Here is a 16,631-nt window from a genome sequence, read left to right as displayed (position 1 = left end):
CGAACTACCAGCTTGCGCGCTGTTAACGCGCACAGTGGTCATGAAGCTCATGTAGTAGAGTAGAGTGGTTGGAGCCAAGGCGATTCTCAGATGCAACTCCGCATTTGAGAAGGACACGCATAGCGTGGGCTTTACCACATTTAAAAGTAGATAGCGCAGTTCTTCCCAGCCTGATGGGTAATCCAACGTTCAAAAATATTTTGGGCTGTTTCGAAAAAACAAAGAAATATGAAGCAGAAAATGTTACAAGTCAGTGAATTCATATGTTTGTCATGTTGAATAAAACATGCAGTGCATGTAGTAGTGTCCATGCACTGTTGTCCATGCAACCTAAGTATTTGAAAAAAAATTATTGCGAAACGAAAAACATGGCTACTGAATTCAGAAACATTGTTGTACAGAACAGATATGCGTGGTATTTTCAGACGCATCTATTGAAAACATTGTACCCATTTTTTATTACTGTCTGTGAACGTATATTACACAAAAGTGTTGTTGATACAAATATCGACAAATGACCTTGAAAAAGATTGCTTTCACACAAAAAAATTGCAAGAAATAAGTTAAATGGTACACAGTATGAAAAAAAAGACAAAAGGAAACAGACGTGTTCGTTTGTAAATAAATAAACTGCTTTATATTTCATGCACTTCTGACAATGAAATAATTTGTGAGTAACAGCACACGTCTGTCTCCCTTCGTGCCATTTATCACTTCACTATGTTTCAAAATCAATTATTCTAATAATTGATTAACCACAAATAGGTTTCCTAGACTGTGCATGATTTGAAAAAAATTATTATGTGAAAGAAGAGTACTTCACATTGCATTTTATCTAAAAGAGACATAATGTCATGATCACAATAAAATGACACTTCTCTTCTTAATTTAACATAACATGCAGCAACCAAACAGGTATTATCTTGTAGTGGAAACCGGATTAAAACACCTCAATATGTGAAGCAGTACTAAATTTCGGAGCAAAATGTGTGTTACTTTTACAGATGTCACGAACTTTCACCAAAAAGTCATTCACTGAAATATATCGTCACGGGCATTACAAACACACGTACGAGAGAAACGAATGTATTTCCATTATTTTCAGGTAGGAGCGACACCCCAGGGCTACCAGCATATCGCGCGGTGAGTCTGTTTGTTCTTCATTGATATGTCTATGATGGCGCAGTTATGCCCACTGCCTCTGAACTATATGTACCCCTACCGTTTGCTCAAGCCTCACTGTGGTGGTTCTAGTAGCTAAGACACTCAGCTTTTGACACGCAGGTCGCGGGATCGACACCGGGCAGTGGTGGCTGCATTGCCGATAGAGGCGAAATTGCTATATGCACATCTGCCCAAATTTTGTTTCATGTTCAAGAATCCCATGTGGTCGAAAATTCTGGAGCCCTCCACTACGCTGTCCCTCATTCTCATATGGTGGTTTTAGGTTGTTAAACTCCGCATATCAATCAATCAAGACCTTTTGCTGAAATAGTCGCTTTCTTCGTCCAGTTCATGTGAATGCACAGTCCACCCAATGAAGCTTTCTTTACAGTTCGTCCACAGCTTAGTTAGTTTTATTGTTTCTCCTAGTGAATTTTAGAATATCATGTTTTTCAGCAAGCATGAACTGCCCCTAGAAATCGCTCATGAACATTAATGTTGCTTTCGAGTTAGCACTAGGCTTACAATACCACTTGGTAAGCACATACGTGAGCCTGGACATCTGATTTATTTATTGATTCATCCTCAGTTTTTTTGTTACGCCGCATACACTACCGATCTCCAGTAGGAGTGAATTTCAAACTCTGTAAAAATAAATGAAAGAACGTTTAAAATTATCTGAGGAATCTCTGTATGCGTAACCTTAGTGCTGTATGTGACAGCACTCAGCATTGCGCGTGGCAAAGTAATTGTTGAAAACAGTGCTGGTAATGAAAAGCAAGCAAAGAATAAAATTTCGCAGCTGATTGATCATAAACATGGTAAAAAATATGAGCAGAAAAATCACAGCAAGCAGTGTGAGATTGCATGTCGAAAAATTGGTAAATACAGCATCCTAATACATCTTCCCACTACAGCCACACTCTGTGTTTTTATTTATATATTTGTTTGACTATACATGATTGCCGTAGTGCAGGAGACAAAAAGCAACATCATGAGTCACCTCACAAGGCCTCTATAGCTCTGCACAATACGGTCTTCACACAGAGAGACTACATTGGCAAAAAAATACAAGAACACGATCAGAAGGTGGAGACAATTGCGTTGCCTTGTTACGTCTGTAGATAGGTACAGTAAACGCAGTGTATTCATACAAGAGAAATATTTGTGCAAGAGAAAGCCTTTCTGGACCCCAAACTGCCAGGCTACAAAAATCTTGCTGTAGGCAGGTTTCATCTTAACATGTATGCATGCAGACTTCAGAAACAAATTACCTGTATAGTTTAAGCACTAGTGTGTGGTCGTAAAAATAGCATGAGAACCATGAAATTATGAAGTGAGCAAGCAGTTGTTAAATTAAACTGTGACTTTATAGTGATGCATCACCACAATCGTGTTTTAAAAAGTGCTTTCAGATTAAACACAAAAGAAACAGATCTACTAAAACGGGAGCTACATGCTTGCATGATGCAAAGCAACAGCCACAACAAACCCTACGATTGGCCAGAATTACGGTAGTGAAACCAATAGGAACCATGGAGCTAGAAAAACAGCTGTTTCACAGAGCCCTTACTCGTCGGGAACATAAAAAGGAATGCAATGATTCGAGCTAAAGATCGAGCAGGAAAGTCGCTAACTGGATATAGTAATAAAGTAAAATCACGGTTGAGACAGAGATATGGTATGAAGAAAGGCAGGTAGGTTCACAGGAAAGCAAGGATCTGGTTTACTACCCTGGACTTGGTAAGGAAAACAGAATGTGAGAGAAAAAGAGAGCGGGAGCAAGTGGAAACACACACGCACACGAAAATGTCACAAACATTCGACGAGGCGGGTTGATCGCAGAAACTTCAGCAGGACGGTCGAACTCGGAATATATGTATAGACAGGCTGAGCTTTCGGACAAAAAAGGGTGCCCATTCTCGTTCGAAACTACCGTGAACACTGTTTGCAGTCCTAAAGTATCTGGTAGTGTCTATGATTAACGAAAATGCGATAGAGCAGCAATTTCACGTGCTCTGCTCTTACAGCTTTGTTGTAAACTCGGATCGTCATGAAAGCATTTCATGTCTTCTTAATAACTGCGTGTAAGTAAACATCGCCAAAAACTAAGCAATCGTAAAAAAGCATGTAAATCTGTTACTGCCAAAGCTATCATTCACGGCACACACAGAGAACACCCGGCCTGGAGAAACACTGTCTGCAAGCAGATATAAACATCAAATTACTCCACGATGAAATGGCACACTAATATAGAATGACGATCACTCACAACAAACACAATAGACACCTACATAGAGAAAGCACTTTTGCTGAAAACACTGTGTTGTTGGTAAAAAAACCTAAACCACGAATTGCAGCATCGTGAAAGGGCACAGTAATCTGCAAACAATATCACCCACAGAAAATGCAGGAAACGCCAACAAGGAGATGCCAAGCCTGCACAACACACTATGCAGCACACAAATAGCACGAGACCACTGCAGTCTTCTTGCCATTTGTCCAAGGCCTGGCTTCAGCTTCGCTTTGACTGTAAGGCTTATGTCATCTTGAGCAAAGACACCTACCCATTGCGATTCCCTTGCTTGAGTTGGTTGAGCGAGAAAACACACAACTTAGGCAAAGCTGCTAATGTGACGCTATTCTTTCTTCACGTGACTTTCCGCAGCTTTCTATGTAGTAGATGTATAAGTAGCATCACGTTTATGCAGATGTCTCGGCGACTGATACATTTGGTCAGCTGCAGTGTTTTTCTAGTTGATCACAACAAAAACGGCTGAAGCATATGTCATAGGTATGCTTCTTTCTCCTTAATATGCCACCATGCACTTCAACGCTGTAAGTTCTGGACATTACTGGTCCCAAAAGAACGTTTTTTTTCCTATGGAATTCAAAACGTGAACGGTTGCAGTCTTAATGGAGTCTTCTTTCTTCCGTAAAGGAAGCTTCGATGCTTTCTCTCCGCAGTAGTTCCTTATTAATTCCATTTTTTTACTAAGTCTGCTAATGCAGGGTAGGTTTTTAAGCAACCTGTTTGTTGTCGACAGAGTAGGTATGGTAACCTGTCAGCAGTTAGGCGAGCTTCCCCTTCTCTTCCAGCATGGTGTACTTGCATAAGTAGCATCATGTTTATGCAGCTGTCTGGACGACTAATACAGTTGGTCAACTGCAGTGTTTTTCTAGTTGGTCAAAACACAACTAAGGCTTAGCTGCAGTTATCACACTGTATAATAATAAATAAACTGCGGCTAATTTGACCTTGAAGTCGTTTGCGAGCTGCCACTGCTTGGTGAACTTGGCGAGCTCTGTACATGACAATTGTGGATTATTGTCGCTAGTTCGCACAAATGGTGATTCATACCTGGGGAGGTTTGCTGTCTGATCATCTTGTCCCGCTGCTGCTCATTGTTATATTCACGCACTTCCAAAACTGAGGCAGTGGGGGAAAAGCCGAGACGTTATTTAGCTTGCCGCTTTAGGCAGCGACGGGTGTAGCGGGTATACCCTTTGTTGCGTGTCGGCGTAGTGTGTGCATGAAGTGTTCATTTCTTTTTGTGCAGTTGCCTCAACTGGAAGACCGAAATCTAAACTGTTGAAATAAGGGCAACAGGCCCGCCAGCTACGGAAAGTCGGATGATCACCATCCGTTCGATAGGTGCAGTTTCTTGACTTGCAACGGTGAAATAAAGCTGAAATCGCTGTGTGAACAGCATCCACTTAGCCCACAAACCACCCACCGTGCATTCGCGCACTGAGATGTCTCTGCCGTGGACGTAATATTTGCGAAGCATTTCTTAACAAACTTGGGTGACTTTGAGAGTATCTATCTATCTATCTATCTATCTATCTATCTATCTATCTATCTATCTATCTATCTATCTATCTATCTATCTAGCCACCTACGACTGTTAGCCCTCCTGGCCGTTTCGATAAAGGTATCGATACCAAACTTGGTATGGCGTAACAAGACTGTAAGGAGAACATATTGCACTAGTCATGACATGAAAATCATGATATAAATGTCATGAATGTCATACATTACATTTCATAGTACCACTGCTCTCGCGGTGGTTTCGTTTACATGGCATGTTGCAAAACTGGTATGTAATGACATGATTGCAGGCTGAACACAAGCGACCGACCATAACATGAGAATCACGACATGTGCGTCATGTAACAACATGGCTAGAAGCCACGCTCTAGATATGCTCGCGGCCGTTTCGGTAGCGTCACAGATACCAAATTTGGTATTACGGCACGTGAATGGATGACGAAGGTATGTGATTGGTGCAAACGTGATAATAATGAGATGCGTGTCTTGTAACAACATGACTACATGCAATGCTCATGATGCGCTCGTGGCTGTTTCGCTAGCTTTACATGTACCAAACTCGTTATTACGGGACGCGATCGGACAACATAGGTAAATGACAGATCTAAACATGATAATCATGACATGCGTGTCATGTAATAACATGAACACATGCCACACTATGATGCGCCTACGGCTGTTTCGCTAGCTTCGCGTACATCAAATTTCTATTACTTGACGTCAATGGATTACGAAAGTATGCAACTCGTGCAACCATCAAAATCATGAGATGTGTGTCATGTGACAACATAACTACATACCACAGTCAAGGCACCAATACATTTTGACTTGACGTGGTGCGCATGCTCGCCGCCGTTGCCACGCCAGCCACCGGTTTAGCCATATTTTGGCAGGCGAGCGCCGCGCTACGTTGCTTCGACGCATGCGCGTTTCAGCGCGTCCGGCGTTCATTCGTCACGAAAAGAGGGAGATGCACTTTTGTCTGGGTAGCGATTCGGCGCGAAATGCAGCATGCCGCATTTCGCGCCGGTGGCTGTCGGGCCGGGTCTACGGACGCTGGTAGCGTTGGTCGCGCCTGGCGTCAGACAATAGAGTGCTTGCGTTTTACTAACATTGCGTCGCTGTGCCCAGCGTGCGCGCGCGTCAACGCTACCCAGGCAGCACACCGGCGTTGGGCCGATCTTGGACCCCTATTGGCTAACGTCAGCCACAATATTGGCCCAAGCTCGGCATGTCGGCATAGTGCAACTTCTTCCGATGTAGGACCGATGTTCAAGCCGACCTGGGACCGACGTTTTGTCATTGCATCTGCCAATATCCAGCCGACGCCGTCTTACTCTACACATGCCAATTAAGCCCCGTCCTTTCACCGGAGTCGTTGCCAACATACATCCAGCATAGGACCATTTTCGGGCCACTTTCTTGCCAATGAAATGCCAGTATTACGCCAGTATTCGCTTTACGACGAATATCGGCTACCATTGGCTTTGCAATATTCCACCGCTATAATAAGGGCTTTTCACTATTGGCGTTCCTTAGTAGGTTAACTTTACATTACGCCCCCCAAACTTCCCCTAGCTGCTTATAGTAGCCCCGTATGAGCTTCACGGAGTAGTATACTGCAAGGCGACTGACCACTTGATGACTAGTGTAGAAACACTACACGATTCCATTGAATCGTCTACTTTCTGCCTGTTTTGTTTCATTGCCTATTACCGTCCCCACATGTAGAGCATAAGACTGCACAAGTCTAGTTAATCTCCAGTTTTCTCCACACATTCCGGCTCAGTTTTACAAAAAATTGTAATTTAGGCTGTTCCATCAAGTATTAGCTAAAACATTAACTAAATTAACTGCTTGGTGCAAATATTCCGCACACAAGCGATACGCAGTGATTGCATTGTTCTTCCAGGGTACAAGCTTTTCAGGTAGAACAGAGATTCACGAGGCGGCGGTGCTGCTATCATTGTTAAAAGTTCCATCCCAACTTGCATGATACAATGTGATGTTCGCGAAACTGTATGGTGTAAGATTACATTCAACAATATACTATATATTATTGGCTCAGTATACAGACCACCTGCGTGTGAGTCTCAGTTTCTGGATTTGTCAAGTGATTTTTTGTGTGACCATGTTAACGGGAGCACGAGGTTGATAATGGCAGGACACTTCAACTTGCCTCACATTGATTGGCAAAATGTTTCGCCGGAGGAGTCTGAAACAATTGGCTGCGAAAAACTTTTGGGATTCCAATTCTGTTATGGCCTGGAACAAATTGTGCAAGAACCAATGAGGGTTGCAGGTTCGTCGAAGCCAGTGTTATACCTCGTGTTTTCCTCTCAAAACACAACAGATTATGTTTCGAATATTTTAGATGGCATGTCCCACCACAAAATGCTGTCTTTAGTCATTCAAACTAGTGCATGCACTTTAGTGAAACCGTTCCTTCCGATAAAAGTAAAGGGCTTTTAAAAGGCAGATGACACTTCCATCATAGATTTTCTCGAGCTCCACTTTAATAATTTCGAGCGAGCATCATGTTGAATCTGTGGAGCGATTTTGGCAGAGATTTAAGGCCAACGTCGTAACTAGCGTTGGTCGCTTTGTCTCTACCCGTATTGAGAAAACACGTAAAGGAAATTCCTGGATAACGCGCAGCAATATACATATGAAACGGTGAATTAAGAGATTAAGGAAAAGTAAAAAAAGAGTGATGGAAGTTGCAGCTACAAAAATCAAGTTGAAAGAAGCCTTTGTGAATTCCAGAAATAAGTTCTTTATCAAACGCTTATGAACTTCCTTAAAGAATTGCCTTCCAAATACTGGTGTTACATCAGTGACAGAAAGGAAAGAATTGAGCAGATCAAACATGAGGGTTGTATCCTGAAAAATAAGTTAAAGACTTAGCAAATACATTTATTCGCTTCTTTCAGTCCGTTTTCACAATTGAGCAGGGCGATAAGATAGGGGCATCCATCAGGAATAGTGCAACTACGGCAATGGAGCCTGTTATATCAACCGCGAAGGTGTTTTTTAGTTACTGCTTGAGCTAGATGCGAAGAAAAGAAGTGGTCCGGATAACCTACCAGAAGTTTCTCAAGAGATACGCAGAATGGGTCTCGTTTTAATTAGAAATAATATTCGTGAAATCGCTTGAGACGCGATCACTTCCGCAAGACTGGCACAATGCAGTTGTAATTCCGATTTTTAAAAACGGTAACCGCTCGTTAGTAAACAATTACCGGCCCGTATCCTTCACGTCGGTTTGCTGTACCCTTATGAAAAAATTTAATTTACTTTTCTAAACAGGCTAATGTCATTCGACATCACAATCTTTAAACTGTCTATTGTCAGTCTAATGCGCTTTCCTAATGCGTACCTAATGTGAGTCTAGTATTAATTGTCCACCGTTAGTTCATAGAGTTATGACATTAGACTTTCTGATGACTATAGTCTAGCGTAAGTTTATAGAGGCCCGACCTGAGAGTTTCTGGTGACCATTGGCTAGCGTCAGTCTATGGAGTCCTGAAATCTGAGTTTCTGATGGCCGTTGTCTAGTGAAGTGCTATCGAGCATAAGCATTAGGTTGACATCAAACGTCGCGTTGTAGACTAAGGCCCTATGCCATCAACAGAACATTTGCTGAAAAGCAGATCAATAAATCACTTCATTATTAATATGAAAGTGTGCACAAATTACAGGATTGTAAAGGAAATACCATCAGACCACTTCCACCAACGAACACATGATTGTTTTTTACATGTCATAATCTTTCAAAGCCAATAAATTATGCTGCAAGTATATATAGCCTGCATTTAGAAACACGCATTACATTGTCAAGCAATACAGTTCTGATAGGACAACAAATGGAGCTAGATCGTCAGTGTTTAAATTCTTGCGAAAGTACTGTTTCATAAGTACAAACAAACAAAGAAACACCAAGTGAGACATTTCCAGGAATAACTGCATTTGTATTTAATTTTCGACTTTGCACTGATGATAGGGTCTTTTGTAGCACCGTCGTGGTGGCACCGCTAGTGTATTTAAAACCTGCAAGAGATAACATAAAAACTTAGAAAGCACTAAAGCATACATTTTAGCGCAGCACATGAATGAACATTACATTTGGTGAGTTATGCCTTTTTAAAATATTGATATATATTTATCATTTATATTAAGTAATACCTCTGGATTCAATGTCGAACCACATAGGCTTGAATTCATGCTGCGTTGGAAAAAAAACTAACCACTATACATCAGTTCAGAGAGCTTCTGATTCATCAGTAATGGAGAGAAGCCAGCTATCACGAACAAAGGAATCAGCTGAGTCAGCTTCTCTAAGGCAATATTGCAGAATAACCTCCTTTCACGCCTCGCCGCGGTGGTCTAGTGGCTAAGGTACTCGGCTGCTGACCCGCAGGTTGCGGGTTCGAATCGCGGCTGCGGTGGCTGCATTTCCGATGGAGGAGGAAATGTTGTAGGCCCGTGTGCTCAGATTTGGGAGCACGTTAAAGAACCCCAGGTGGTCGAAATTTCCAGAGTCCTCCACTGCGGCGTCTCTCATAATCAAATGTTGGTTTTGGGACGTTAAACCCCACATATCAATCAACCTCCTTTCACGTTTCCAATGGCACCCAATGTATGACTACGGCATGCAACAGTGGGTCTATTCCACAACTTCGTTTCACGCAAAGCTTCCACATTAAAATCCCTCTTCTTAACCTGAGAACTATTGAGGGCTCATGCTGAGAAGTGCAAAGTCATAGGCGTGTGCAGGGTTTTCCTACACTTGGGTGGCAGGGAGGTTCACCACGGCACTCCCCCTTACTTAGTTAAGTAAGCTTCAAATTTGGTAGGCCCCCTTTTAGTTAACAAGTTGGGGGAGAGGGGGCTCCCCCCACTCTTTGCGCACGACTATGTGCAAGATGAAATTGAGCAATAAGCAGGCACAGGAAACGTAGAGCTACGTCTAGGTGATAAAGCTACACAAGTATAGTGAAAACAATTAAGAATTGTGTTTTTTGCAACCTACAGTATATTACACAGATATGCATGTTGTAACATGTTACAGGTCGTTTCCACACATCTTTCTACAAGCGACAGATTGTAGGAAGCAAGCAAAACATTTTTGTAGCCTTAATTGCTATTGCATATAATTCAATAGATAAAAATACATTATTTAGGTACCTTAAGAGGCGACAAAAGCTTTATAAAAAAGGAAATATTTTTACCTACCTCCATGCCTTGGAGTGCACAGTTGCCCATGTTCACTAGCAAGTGTTGCAAATTATGAAATTGATCGTTGGTCATTATTAAGCACAAGAATCCGCACTGGGGTGTGTTGGCCCTTGCTGAACGTCTTGATAGAACAAGGATAGGAACTCTTTCTAAAGAAAAAATTCAACAGCAGAAAAAACATGCACAATCAAAAGGGCGACAACACAAACTAGCACTACTTTGTGTTCTCTCCCTTTTTTCTGTTCATATTTTGCCGTACTTTGGAAAAGTTTCTAGGCGACGAATTACCAACCCGACCAAACACTTGCTTTATTCAAGTATTTAAGGAAATAGCACATCACAGTGTTTAACTCATGACTATTTCAGACCATGCAAATGCCAAAACTATCGCCTGAACCCTTACGTAACAAAGATATTACAATTTAAAGTGTATGTAGAAGCTCAGCGAGGAAATGAAATGTACACTCAGGAGTGAACAGCATCATGAGCTGAGACACTGACACAGAAAGAATAATGGATGCAGCAGTCCATGAATTTGCTTGCACTCCTGTTTCCTACCAAGTACGTACCAACATGCCCAGTATGGTCAACTTATATGTACAGTACTCACGAATTGAAACAGGGCACTCGTAGCGCGTGGCTGTCAAAGCATGTGCCGCTACTCATGGGTGCTCGCGGAACCAGGATGTTGCACTGTTGTATAGAGTGAGGGCAAAAAGAGCTAAAGAACAGGCTTACTCCTTCCGGTAGCTAAAGAGCTGGCATTTAGTTCACAAAGTGCACACTGCTAGTGTGGTGCTGCAAGGCTCGCACATTTTTGCATGCATGTAGCCTGAATGGATGGGGACGGTGCGAACCATTTATATTGTGACGCTTGCAGACCACGCTCTCGATCGGCACCCTTCGACAATGGCGCACATAGGCTGTGCAAATAAGAAATTCAATACCGATAAGATGTCGCACCTGAAATGTGATTGTTAACATGGTAAATAGCTGCTAAAAATCATAGAAAGTTTTACAAGCTTTTTGTCACGACGAAAAAGAAAAGCACCAGCCACGCGCCTGTTTCCGTGCAGCAATGAAACAATAACTTAGTACTTTCATATCTCACCCCAAACAGTGAATACTGCGGCCATTTTGCGTAGCAAGCACTTGTAGAGCTGTCGGCCACAGAAGAAGGAGCGAGCTTCACGCATTTTTATTCAACAATAGGCCACAGTTTGCCCTAACAACACTAATACAAGATATTATTTTCATGTTGCATAAAGAAAAGTATGCCACACACTTTATTTCTTTTCGAGACAGAAACGACGAAGCAAACTTTTCATGCCTTTGCTCAGATGTTTATCATGTCTATAAACACCCTCAAAGCGCAATCTACTTACTGAATTCTACGTCTTATTTGCACAGCATGTGTACTGCATTGCCTAAGCACGCTGAACAAGAGGGTCGTCTGCTGGCGTGGCAATAAAAGGGGTGCGCAGCGGCGAGCCAGTTTGGTAGATATTCGAATGTGCGTGAGCCTTGCAGCGCTGCCCTGGCCGTGTATACGTGGTGAACTAAAGGCCGACAATTTGGCAATCGGAAGTAGTCATGCTCCATAGGTCTTTCCTCTATCACCCTATATTACAACGCAACACATTGGTTCTACGCGCACACACGAGCGGTGGCACATGCACCGTCGGCCACACGCTCCGAGTGTCCTGTTTCAATCTGTGAGTACTTTACTTCCAAAACAGCATGAATTTATTCAACAAGTTAACTTTGCAGTCCAACAAGGCTAGTCAAGGCACTATTACACAGATTACACTTCTCTATGATAGGCCTCTATGTCTTGTGAGCTGTGTTACATAAACACATGCATGGTAGTTTCATAGATTGTAGTGAGAACATGTTCTAAACAATGTGATGAAACATGAGTATGTGCTGCCTCCCAAGAAAAGCTGTCCCTTATTCAGATGATCAAACTCCCAGGCAGAAGAACTTCCTGAGAAGGCTTTGTTAGAAAGGAATAACTACTTGCATGTTGCACAATGTTACTTAAAACAAGATTGCACTACAACTTATAACATACCACGAATTTCCTTATACACTTGAAAATTTGAAAACTAGCTGAAACAACAACCGCCCTGACTCCCTTGAACACGAATTCGCCAAATTAATGTGGCAGAATGTGCACATAGCAAAAGTGTGCTTATATCAATTCATTAAATTTTTAGACTTCAGTGGTGTTTGCTGTCCTTATAAAAAGCACTAAAAATGAACGACGCTTCTACTTTTAAAAAAAGAACTTCGTTGAAAATCTTTTATTTCCACTAAAAAGTTTAAGGTAAAAGCAATCATCCCGACAATGAGTGAAACATGACTATAGGTAAGATTTCACTGCACACAATTTCATGGCAGTCCGAACAAAATAGATGTTGATGGAGGAAACTTGAAAAGACCAACAAATAATATGAGAGGGGATTTCGCTTCAGCCAACTTTCTAACTTATGTGATATTTAGCACATTGTAACACAAAGGCCATGAAAGAGGACGCAGCACGTGCCCCAACTTTATATAAAATGGTTAACTGCAACCCAAGCACTAAAAAATACAGGGTGAGCATCATGCCATAAATTTTTGTGCTTCTTTTGTAATAGCCCATTTTGTTTAAAGTGCACCAGTCTCATCCTTGTGTTATACTGAGCGAACTATTACTTAATGTTTAACAATAATGAATGTGTTCCCCTTTGCAACCCTTTAACAATAACTCTTGCCTTGCTCAAGACAGCAGTGTCAAAAACAGCTGTTCCCATTATCAAGACGTATCCGAGTGTCACAATGTTGGCTCCGACAACATTCCAAGTTCAAGGATTACAAACCAAATGAGGCATGTTCCATGTACAAGGAGTAGTGTTCCATGTCCAAGGAACACCTAAGCTAAAAGACACTGTATGATATACCTCAATGGGTGCTAGGTGTCCGAACTATCACTCTGTGGTAAGAAAATGAAATGCCTACCACTTAATAAGGCTCGTCAGGGCTTGCAGGAAGGCCGCTCCAATCGTGCACTGCAACCTGTCCTCTGTGTAAGGACCATGAACAGCTGCCATCTCTCCAACATACATAAAAGATACCACAAAATATTCGTTTCACACACAACAAACGTTATATCACACACAGATAGCGAGTATCAAACATGTCTCAGCAAAGTGTATACTGATACATTAACCGTAGCTGTGGCATCGCACGTACGCGTCCGCTTCAGCTACGGGAGGTGCAAAGTTCGATCCCCAGTGCCGGCTGGCCACCCAGCGGTAGCTAAACAGGGTACAGGCGGGCTTCGAGGAGCTGTGACGCGTCGCCCCAGTTGTGAAGCTAACTCTGCCTGGAGGACTCCCAACCCATTGTGCGGGACCCGGTATCCTCATAATCATCAGCCTGACTACGTTCACTGCAGGACAAAGGCCTCTCCCATGTTTCACCAGTTAACCTGGTCGTGTGCTTGCTGCTGCCCACTTATATACGCAAACTTCTTAATCTAATCTGCCCACTTAACCTTCTGTCTCCGCCTAATCCGCTTGCCTTCTCTGGTAATCCAGTTAGTTACCCTTAACGACCAGCGGTTATCCTGTCTACGTGCTACATGCCCAGCCCATGTCCATTTCTTCTTGATTTCAGCTATGATATCCTTAACCCCCGTTTGTTCCCTAATCTACTATGCCCTCTCCTTGTCTCTTAAGGTTACACCTACCATTTTTCTTTCTATTGCTCGCTGCGGCGTTCTCAATTTAAGCTGAACCCTCTTTGTAAGTCTCCAGGTTTCTGCTCCGTAGCTAAGTACCGGCAAGATACAGCTGTTATATACCTTCCTCTTGAGGGATAGTGGCAATCTACCTGTCAAATTTTGAGAGTGCTTGCCAAATGTGCTCCACCACATTCTTAATCTTCTAGTTACTCTAATCTCGTGGTTGGGCTCCGCAGTTATTACCTGTCCTAAGTAGACATAGTCTTTTACAAATTGAAGCGCACTATTACCTATCTCGAAGCGCTGCTCTTTTCCGAGGTTGTGGTACATTACTTTCGTTTTCTGCAGATTCATTTTAAGACCCACCTTTCTGCTCTCCTTGTCTAATTCCGTAATCATGAGTTGCAATTTGTCCCCCGAGTTACTCAGCAATGCAATGTCATCGGCGAAGCGCAGGTTACTAAAGTACTTTCCATTAACTCCTATCTCTAACTGTTTCAATTCTAGGCGTCTGAAAAACTCCTGTAAGCACGCGGTAAATAGCATTGGGAAGATTGTGTCCCCCTGCCTTACACCCTTCTTGATTGGTATTCTGTTGCTTTCTTTATGAAGCTATGGTAGCAGTTGATCCCCTGTGGATTTCTTCCAGGATGTTTATATATACTTCATCGACGCCCTGATTCCGCAGTGTCTGCATGACGGCTGATATTTCTACTGAATCAAACCCCTTCTCGTAATATATGAAGGCTATGTATAGTGGTTGGTTATATTCTAAGCATTTCTCTATTACCTGATTGATAGTATGAATGTGGTCGATTCTTGAGTAGCCTGTTCAAAATCCTGCTTGTTCCTTTGGTTGGTTCGATTCTAATGTTTTGTTTACTCTGTTAGCAATTACCTTTGTAAATAGCTTGTATACTACAGAGGGCAATCTAATCGGCCTGTAATTCTTTAAGTACTTTTCATCTCCTTTCTTATGTATTAAGATGATATTAGCGTTCTTCCAATACTCTGGTACTCTTCCCATCAGGAGGCACCTTGTAAACAGGGCGGCTAGTTTTCTAACAAAATCTGTCCTCCATCTTTCAGCAGATCTGATGTTGCCTGATCCTCACCAGCAGCTTTGCCTCTTCGCATGCTCTCCAAAGCTTTTCTGACTTCTTCTATTATTACTGGTAGGGTGTCATCTGGGTTAATGCTAGTTTTTATAGTATTAAAGTCGTGGTTGTCCCGGCTACTGTACAGATCTCTGGAAAACTTCTCCGCTATTTTAACTATCCTATCCATATTGGTAGTTATTTTGCCTTCTTTGTCCCTTAGTGCATACATCCAATTTTCACATATCTCAAGTTTCCTCTTCACTGCTTTGACGCTTCCTCCGTTTTTCAGAGCGTGTTCAATTCTCTTCGTGTTATACCTTCTTACATCGGATACCTTACGCCTATTAATCAACTTCGAAAGCTCTGCCAGTTCTATTTTGTCTGTTGTATTAGAGACTTTCATGATTTTACTCTTCTTATGAAGATTCTTCGTTTCCAGGAAAAGCTTGCCAGTGTCCTGTCTAACTACCCTGCCTCAAACTCCCACTGCACACTCCGTATTGATACTCGTCAGATTATCATTCATTGTATTTACGCTAAGGTTGGTTTCCTCACTAAGAGCCGAGTACATGCTCTGAAGCGAGACTGAATTCCTGTACTTTCCCTCTCAGTGCTAGCTTATTGATTGGCTTCCTGCGTATCAGTTTCTGTCGTTCCTTCCTCAAGTCTAGGCAAATTCGAGACCTTACCATTTTATGCTCACTGCATCGTACCTTGCCAACCACTTCCACATCCTCCACGATGCTGAATGTGCACTCATTATAAAGTCTATTTCGTTCTTATTTTTGCCATGAGGGCTTCTCCATAACCACTTGCGGTTTCCTCGTTTTCGGATGAAGGTATTTAAAATCCGTAAATTTTTGCGTTCTGCCAATTCTACTAGTAGCTCTCCTCTGGCTTTTCTAATACCGATGCCGTAGTCTTCCACTTCCTAGCATCCAGCCTGCTTCTTCCCTACCTTTGCAATAAAGTCTCCCATCAGTATTGTATACTGTGTTTTCGCCTTACTCATTGATGATTCTACGTCTTCATAGAAGCTTTCAACTGAAGCGTTGTCGTGGCTGGATGTAGGCGCGTAAGCCTGTACAACCTTCATATTGTATTTCTTATTCAGTTTAATTACGATACCTACCACCCTTTGATTTATTGCTATAGTATTCCTCTGTGTTGCCAGCTATGTTTCTGTGAATTAGGAACTCCACTCCCAGTTCTCTTCTTTCAGCCAATCCCCGATAGCAGAGGACGTGCCCATTCTGTAGCACCGTATAGGCCTCATCTGTCCTCCTAACCTCACTGAGCCCTATTAAATCCCATTTAACATCCTCTGGCTACAGGAATAGTACAGCTAGACGTCCCTCACTAGATAGGGTTCTAGCGTTAGACGTTGCCAAGTTCAGGTTCAGGTTCAGGTTCAGGACCCGGTATACTGATACATAAAGAGTAAATCCTTGAATAAAGAGATCATGGCACAATCAAAACAGGCAATATTGGACTAGCCCCTTCTTGCTGACAATTAACAGAGTGCTAATGAATGTTTGGCATTCACAAAACTGCGCAATAACACTAC

The sequence above is a fragment of the Rhipicephalus microplus genome, unplaced genomic scaffold, assembly GCF_043290135.1.
Source record: "Rhipicephalus microplus isolate Deutch F79 unplaced genomic scaffold, USDA_Rmic scaffold_13, whole genome shotgun sequence".
NCBI lineage: Eukaryota > Metazoa > Arthropoda > Arachnida > Ixodida > Ixodidae > Rhipicephalus > Rhipicephalus microplus.
This window is presented reverse-complemented; position numbering follows the sequence as displayed.